The sequence below is a fragment of the Rhinopithecus bieti genome, unplaced genomic scaffold, assembly GCF_001698545.2.
Source record: "Rhinopithecus bieti isolate Rb0 unplaced genomic scaffold, ASM169854v2 scaffold_9663, whole genome shotgun sequence".
Classification (NCBI taxonomy): domain Eukaryota; kingdom Metazoa; phylum Chordata; class Mammalia; order Primates; family Cercopithecidae; genus Rhinopithecus; species Rhinopithecus bieti.
The window spans coordinates 867,562-876,762 of NW_016806456.1; the positions used below are offsets into that span (position 1 = coordinate 867,562).

General features: G+C 40.2%; 1 pseudogene; it reads left to right on the forward strand.

Moving 5' to 3' along the window:
• Positions 1 to 3,908: 3,908 nt before the first annotated feature.
• On the forward strand, positions 3,909 to 4,316 carry LOC108532574 (mitochondrial intermembrane space import and assembly protein 40 pseudogene; annotated as a pseudogene).
• The last annotated feature ends 4,885 nt before the right edge of the window (positions 4,317 to 9,201 follow it).

A 9,201-nucleotide genomic window follows, 5' to 3' on the forward strand; every position in this document is an offset into this window, starting at 1 on the left:
GGTTCAATCCAAGGGGCCATAGACAGGCAGAAACCAGACACATTAGAGCTAGATAAGAAGGGGGAACTGTACAAAATCATATCAGAATGTAGAGAAGGGAAGAAAACAATTGTGTTTGGAGGAGTTGGTTAAGTCAGCTTTCACCAAACCAAAAAGACGACATTTCAACGGAATTTTGATACATTTGTATTTGTCAGTCTCAAAAGAAAGAAGGGGTATCTCAAGCCCCTGTCATCAATGTTCCCAGCAGCCAGGGAGATAAATGGATGATCACAGCAGATAGTGAGGAAGTAGCAGCTCTATTTATTTTCTGTAGAAATGTTATCACTGCAATTTGCAATTTTGAAAACCATTTGTAATTTGTCAGCAGATTATATGGAAATAATGATAAAAATTATCTAGGGTTTTCCTTCAAGCTGATTCCAGCTTATGGCATACTTAAGCTCATGGAGTCAGGAAAATTTATAAATTCTGATTCCAAAATCATGAGGACCCTATTGGGTCATTGTGTTATAATGATAAATCTATTTATACAGAGATTTGCGTTTTGTTGTAAGACTAAACAGCTGGCACTTTCTGTGTGTTTGTAAGTGTTCTCCAATGCGTTATCCTATTTAATCCTTACAACAATTTTGTAGCTAAGTCCTGATGTTACCCACATTTTACAGATAATGAAACCGAAGCATAGAGAAGATACATAACTCGGTCAAGACCATAACACAAGTATTTGAAACTAGGCAAGTTGACACCAAAAACTCAAGTTGTTGTTTTTCGATTGAATGCCCTCCAGCACTTCTAAATGAGGAAAGGGCAGATTTTGTGAAGGGAGTTCTTTGGGGGGAACTGTTCCATTGAGTTCTTTTCAACTCCAGACGAGTGAGGGGGACTTCAGTAGGACCACTGCGGAGCTTTGAGTTGTGTTCCCTGCAGTTGTTTGATGTAGAAATTGGTATCCCACATTTTCCCACATGCCTGGGAATTCTAGAGAGTGAGAAATAAAGGGGCAGAGCCAGGAGAGAATGTTTGCTGTTATCAGTCTGCTTTCTCAGGTTGTTGGAACAAGGGATTTGTGGGTATTTTTTGTGGCAGGAGAAAAGCCTGTGTGTGTGTGTGGTGGGGGGAAGTGTATCTTTCAACATCTTCAGTAGTGTCATCTTGAGGTAGGGAAGGAAGTGGTGGTGGTAGTTAGGGAGGTGGATATCTCTGCAATCCTAAGACTGAGGAAAGAATTGAAAGAGACCAGCTAGAATAGTGGTACATCCACTCCTGTCCAGGAACTGAAGGATAGAAGGGCCTAGGAGGGACCCTTCAAAGAACCCACAAAAATGACCAGTAAAAAAGAGTGAGCCGTAGGCATTTTCCTGATCCAGAGAGCTCAGAATCAGCTGAGAATATAATTCATTCCAAAAATACTTACCTGTCTTTATCCCTCCTCTATCTTCCTCCTCAACCTGAGAACTTGGGGGAAATCAAAATAGAAACCAGCAAGGGGATGAAATGAAGGCCAGAATGCCCCAGGTGAAGGACAGATGGAGAAATGAAGAATCCAGCCATGCCCTTCATGCCATTGCTGGCTTCAAAGCCAAACAGCTCAAAATAAGAGAGGGGGAAGGCTGGACACTAACCCAAATTTGGCATTGTGATTCATTTCTGGGAGTAGACACATTTGAATATCAGCATTGAGATTACGATTTCAAAGGGCCTATTACACTCTGACCTATGAGGAAGTGAACAATGAGAGCGGACTGGGGCAGAAGATCATCCCATTGAATAGTTGTTTTTGTTTGTTTGTTTGTTTGTTTTAAGACAGAGTCTTGCTTTGTCGCCCAGGCTGGAGTGCAGTGGTGTGATCTTGGCTCACTGCAAGCTCTGCCTCCCGGGTTTATGCTATTCTCCTGCCTCAGCCTCCCAAGTAGCTGGGACTACAGGCACCCACCACAATGCCTGGCTAATTTTTTGTATTTTTAGTAGAGATGGAGTTTCATCATATTAGCCAGGATGGTCTCAATCTCCTGACCTCGTGATCCTCCCGCCTCGGCCTCCCAAAGTGCTGTGGTAACAGGTGTGAGCCACCGTACCTGGCCCCATTGAATAGTTTTTAAAGGTAGAGTAGGAATCACAAATGAAAGTGCATTACCTATGAAGCAGCCTCAGAAGTTTTACTACCCAAAACTCCACTTTGAAAACACTCCTGGTAGAAATGAACAGATAAAAACAAAACTAAATACAGGAGGGAACTTGAAGAGGTATAGAAAGGAGTGATCAAGTTACTTAATAAAGTTGTCTTTTTTTTTTTAAGACAAGCACTAAAGAAAACAAAAGAAAAATAGAATTATAATTTTAGACAAGTCACAGCAGAGTTGGGGCTGAGGGTAGGATTAAAGATAAAAGCAACATGAGAACATGCTGCACAACCTGTATTTTTATGAAAGACATAAATAGTAATACATTTAAAATACTATTAGCGTATGTAAACATTGATATTAACAATGTAAACTGGAAAAGGGAAAGGGAAAAAAGAAACAACAGATGTTTCACATTGAATAAATCAAACTTTGTATTTAAGAGTTTAAGTATATTTTATTATCAAAAGCTTTCATAATAGAAAGCACACGAGAATGTAGTATTACAGTAATTAAAATAGATGTAAATGGTTAAGCTCACCAATTAAAAGACAGAGTCTCAGTTGAGATTTTTTAAAACACAAATTGTGTGGTCAACAGACACACAAATCAAAAGGATACAAGAACATTTCAAAATCTAAGGACGGGAAAGAAATATCAGGCCAATATGAAGCAAGTGAAATCTGGAATAACAGTCTCAAAAACTGTAGGGAAACAGTATCTTAAAGAAAAATATTCTAAACCAACAGAGCAAGATAAAAGGTCCATCATGAGCACATATGTCTCTAAAATGTAGCCTCCAAATACGTATATATAATTTATAAAACTGTGAGAAGAAGTAGATATAGCAGCAATTATAATTAGAGATTTTAAACACCTCTCTTTAAAACATAACAGATCAAATACCCAAAATCAATAGGTGATTACCTGATCTGAATAATATAAGTTCACTAGCCAATTAAGAATATATCTTATACTTAAATAAGATTTTGGGGGGAATGAACGTAAGTTTTAACATCAGATAATCTATAAAAATAATTTATCTGAATCAATATATAAAAGAAAACTGCATATGATTACCTGATGCATGAAGAAAATCATGTGATAAGTTCAATGTCTACTTCTGATCACAAGAGAAAACAAAAACAAACACGAATTTCAGCAACCAAGGATAAAGATTTCATATCAACAATCTATTACAAATATCACACTCAGTGGAGAAACTTTAGATACATTCTCTTGAAGATCACATAGAGATGAAGGATATCTCCCATCACTGCTACTTTTAAGACAGAGTAGAGTTTCAGAATTGAGGCAGGGCATTTCAAAAGATGATCAGCTGATGTTCAAGAGGGAAAAGGCTCATTCATGGAAGAGCCAATGAGATGCAAGAAAGGGATCCTTGAGCATCAGTTTACTGATGATCGAGAGTCCTCATGTCCTTTACTGGTTCTGCATTAACTGATAACAGAAAGTGCCTCATGAAGGAACCAAGTCAAAAAGGAATGAGGGTGAAGGTGTGTGGACACTCACTCTTGGCCGGGGGCTTCACCTTCATTACCTCATGCAGTCCTCTCAATAACTCTGCCAGGGAATGGCTATGATTTAATCCATTCCACAGACCAAAAAAAAAAAAAAAAAATTGAGATCAGGAAGATTAAGTAATGTATCTCCGGTCTGCACAGGCCTCCGGGGCACCCACCCTGCCTCAGGAGAGAGAGGTCATCATGTGAAGCTGCAGCAGCCACTGCCCCTTCTATAAGGTCTAAGGGCTGGGCTGCAGCCATGTGCTACTGCTGGCAGGAACAGAAGGACTGAATCATATTTGTGACCAAAGAAAACCACAAAACTCCAAGCAATGCAGAGCTGGTGGCTGATGACCCCAGTGATCCCAGGATCGATGCTGCCAAATGGGGACCTTAACTAGCACTGCCTCTTCCTTGGGGGAATGGCCAGCGGCTCCTAGAGGGAACAGCTCAAGGCAGCCTTTTCCTGCTTTCACCATAACATGAGTAGGTCAAGGGGTCAGACTGTGTAGACCAGTTCTGAGCCATTCAGGAAGGCAGGCAGGAATACCCAGATCTCTATCCCCAAGAAGGGGTGGAAGAGGTAGAGGAGAAGCCAGCAGAACATGTAGCAGAAACAGTTCCCAGTGAGGCCATTGCAACCAAAGAAGAGGAAGGGCCAAGTTAATGAAGGCCACACGGCTCTGAGCTCCAGTCCTTTCACTTCAGAGTAATACAAATCTTTTGCAAAAGACCTTTTAGTCACCCTCCAAGACAGCCTCTTTCCCTCTGTTGTCCTGTGCACTGTAATATACAAAATCGCTTATTTTGGTGATCAGAGGTTTTGGCCTCTTGACATATACACTGAAAAAAATGGGAGTGGTAAGTGTGCGGTCCTACCTAAACCTGTCAGAAAATGTAGCCACCACTTTTGAATTCTTTCTCAGATTGCCCTGAATTTGTGCCACTTTTAAATAATGTGCTGATTTTCAACAACTAAAAATCATTATCCAGGAATATTTCTTGTGTGTGAGCAGATTTATTCTCCTTCATTATATCCCATTTAGTAGACTGTCTACCCCTTTGCAAAGTAATGCAAGTAATAGAAACAAAAATATCTTCCTTTGAAAATGCTAGACTGGGGCTTTGTGTACTAGAAGAGGCCAGATGTTCAAATACATCTTTCCCCAAACCCATATTGACCTTGTGTATATGAGTGGGTATTGTACTTCATTCCTGATACATTCTGCTTTCCACGTTGGCATTGAGTTCCTGGTTTTCTGTGTTTGGATGGTAAAAATTTGGACCCTCTCAATCATAGCTTCTTTCTCAGTGAAGGGAAAGGCTGGTTTTTGCTGTTCCTTGTTATTCTGAAAGACTTGGTTTGGGGCCCATGTTCACACTGGCTCTCAGTCTGGTCAGATGCAGTGTTCTTGATAGGTGGGGACCTAATTATTACCGGAGTAGCAACCAAGAGAAAAAAAGTTGTGAATTAAGTATTCAGTTAAAAGGAAACATGATTTCTACCTGGAAAAAAAAAGTAATTTATCTAAGATCAAGGGACAGGACTGGGGGGAGGGGTTGAGATTAGGACTCAAATTGGCCTGACCCTTGCTTGGTCCATAACAATACACTGCCTTGTGGAAATAAAGCATTGTCACAGTGAGAAAGGCAATGAGGAATGGAAAATGGTTAAGTAGAAACAAAAAGAGAAAAAAGACTAATGCAGATGGTGGGCTACCTCCTTGCTCCCCTAACATACCTGACAGAAATCAAGGTTTCAACCACTGGAGCACACACTCAGGGTCATTATCTTTTCATTATTACTATTATTATTATTATTTCAGGGATCCCTTTCTTGAAGGAAGTCTGCTCCACAGCAGATAGGCTATCACACAGTTATAGGTATGTTCCTTACAAATCTAGGAACCCACAAGGTCCAATCCCAGATCAATTTCACTTCCAAGGAAATGCCTCTCTGACAATTCAAAGCAACATATGGCCAGGCACCATAATCCTGTAATCCCAGAACTTTGGGAGGCTGGGGGGGCAGATCATTTGAGGTCTGGAGTTCGAGACCAACCTGCCCAATATGATGAAACCCCATCTCTACTAAAAATACAAAAATTAGCAGTGTGTGTTGGTCTTCACCTGTAATCTCAGCTACTTGGGTGGCTGAGGCAGGAGAATCACTTGAACCTGGGAGGGGGAGGTTGCAGTGAGCTGAGACTGCGCCACTGCACTCCAGCCTGGGTGACAGAATGAGGCTCTATCTCAGAGAGAGAGAAAAAAAAAGAAAAGCAACTACAATGTTACTAAAAACCTCTATTTGCATTTCTTAGAGGACATCAATGGGACACCATTTCTGATCTTCTATAGCTCTGTAGGACTTTCCATTATTCCTCACAGATTCATTATATCCCAGAGCAGCTTCCCATCCTGTTTTTCATTTGTTTGTTTGTTTGTTTGTTTGTTTTTTCCTATCATTTTTCCACACAACTCAGCCTGTGTGTTTCTTTCTCTTTGTCCCCAAGGAATGTTTTCTCATTCCTTGATTGTATAGATTGACTTTGTCTCTCTGGTAGGAAAACAGGACTCCTGAGAAGATGGACATGGGGGAGCAGAGGGCAACTCTAGAATTCCCTTGAGTGGCAAGGGCAGGTGGGAAAGCTGTGAGAGCAGTTATATAACCTTCCTCTCTGCTTCATCAAGGAGACAACATCCTAGAGTAGAAGAAGGAGATTTGCACAGTTCTGACCTGGCTGTGGGTCCCAAGCGTGTGACTATGGATAGGTGATTCTACCATTTAAATCTTGCCTTCAAGGACAGTATTAACAACCATCACATCACAGACCTGTGAGGATCAAATGAAGCATAGAGTATTTTCAAAGTGAAGTTTTGTGTGGTAAAACTACCAAGGCTTTGAATGCCTGAAATTATCTTTACTGTCCCTTCACATTTAAGTGAAAATTTTGGAGGTTACAAAGTTCTAGCATTAAAGTTATAGTCATCTAATACTTTAAAAATATTGTTCCATCATCTTCTTATACCAATGGTTAACCTGAGTCTTGTCCTTTTGCAAAGTGATATGTTCTTTTCCTCTGGAAGCTTGTAGAATTTTCTCTATGATGTTTTCAAATTCGATTAAATCATATTTTTGGGGTTTCAAATCCTATTTGACACTTTGATTCCAAAGTCTCTCTTCCCTATTTCCTTCTTTTAGAAAATCTATCATTAATATTTTTTTCTGAGTATTTTCCTCCCTTCGTTGTTGTCTCTACTTCTCTATTTTTTGAACTTCTGTTATTCAAATACTGGCGGTTCCATTTCTATCTTCCATATCCCTTAATGTTTCTCCATTCTCCCTCATGATGACTTTTAGGAGGAATCTGATCCCCACGCCCATGAATCAGTCTTCTGATGTATTTATTCTGATGTTTTTCTTTAATAGATGTGTTCAGTATCTTATTTTCCTTATTTTAACTATCACACTTTTAATTTCTAAAATGATTACTTGGAATACTAATCCTTGGTGTGTGGTATACAGAGACTCAGGAATGTCTTTTCAACCTACAGGCCGATTCCTTATGGGTAGATGGTTAGAAAGTTAATTAGTAGCTTAGAAATCATTACTCTGTGGTTACTGTTGTTAGACTTTGCCCAAGTCATTCACATCTCTGAGTCACAGTCTCCTCATCTGTTGGATGGGGATAAGAAAAGCCTCTCCCATTCCACCCCAGGTGGCTCTGTGGGTAAAGACTGTGGTGAGCCTGAGTGAGAGGTCATTTGGAAAGTGGCCAGAACTATGCAAATAGTACTGTCAGTAACTTGGCCCAATCAGACTCCCAGAGCCTTATGCCTTTGCTCCTTTGGTTCTTCTCTTGACAAGTTGAATGGTGGCTCTTCCCCAGAGGTAGCACCAAAGCTATCATGACCTATGAATGTAGCAGGTCAAAGTCCCTGAAATAAGTGTCATACTCCATGGGTCTGTACCCTGTTCTTCTGTGTTCTTAGAGTTCCAAGACCAGGAGGGTACAGGCTCTGTCTGGATTCTTTGCTGGCTGGAAGCCTACAATGCTTACACATATAGCTCTTATTCACCACCTCGAGTCTCAGCTGGCCCTCAACAGAAAGCATTTGCTTTTATTAATTACTGGAAATCTGCAGGCTGAAAGATCTTATCTATTCACCTTCTCCTCCCTGGGCATATGTACAAAGGATGAGGAAGCTCAGGCAAAATGCACCAGCTATGGCCTGTGGGACTATAAAAAACAAATAACCCCCTAAGGCAATATCAACATTTCAGGGCTCTATGCACATACCTGGATGTGATCTGAGAGATCCTGGGCTGTTTAATAATTGACAACCACAGAACAGAGAACCCCAAGGAACTCTTGTCAGCTTATGTAGAAATTCCTGGAAAGGGCAATATTGATGACATTCCCTCCTCTTCTTTTTTAATTTTTTATAAAATGAGTTTGACTTAGCACTAATGCAGCATGAGACAATTAAAGGAGAATGGACTTTGGAGTCATGAGTCCTGGGTTAAATCCTCCCTTCATCACTGGATAGCTGTGTGTCCTTAGACAAATCACATAACCTTCCTAAAGCTCATTGTCCTTACTTGGAAAGTGTGACCATAATAATTGATATACTTTTGAGTTGCTGAACTAAATGAAATATATGATGGCATAAAATTAAAACTAATGATCAATGTAAATAAAATATTGGAAACTATAAGAAGCTCTGCAGTTTTGGCTGTCATTAGTATTGCTGGCTAAATCCTCAGCAGGATGTGAAATTTAATAACTAGATTTGTTTGACAGTAATTGTGCTGGGATGACTACTATACTGCTGAATTTTTAAGTGTGTTCTTCGGGTTCCAAAACTCATGTATCTTCCCATGAGTCCATAAAACAAATTTTTTTTTTTTTTTTTTTGAGAGACAGCTATGTTCTATGCACATAAAAACCCACATTACAACTCCATGTGGGAGATGATGAGCTTAAACTCCAAGATGGTCCCAGTGATCTCGCCTACTGGGATTCGCTTCCTTGTGTGGTTCCCCCTTCCACCCTGTGCAAGGATTGGTCTCTGCAACCAATAGAATGTGGAAGAAGTGATGGTATGACACTTCCAAGATTAGGTTACAAAAGACCCAGTGGCTTCTGTCTTGGGGGCTACCTCTCCCTTCCTCTTAGAACTTTTTCTCTGAGGAAAGCTAGCTGCCATACTGTGAGAGGCTCTCACGGAGAGGAGCTGAGAGTCCTGCCAACAAGTATATGAGTGAGGTTAGACATGAATCTTTAGCCTCAGTCAAGCCTTTGGATGATGACAGTTCTAGTCGACAACTTGACTGCAACCTCATGAGATACCTTGAGCTGAAACAACCCAGTTAAGCTACTCCTGGATTACTAACCCTCAGAAACTATGTGAGATAGTAAATGTTTATTATCTTTAACTACTAAGTTTTGAGGTAATTTGTTATGCAACAGTATAACTAGTATGGGAAGTACAATCATTCCTCTTTTATCGATGAGAATACTACAAATCAGAGAGGCTAAGTATTTTTT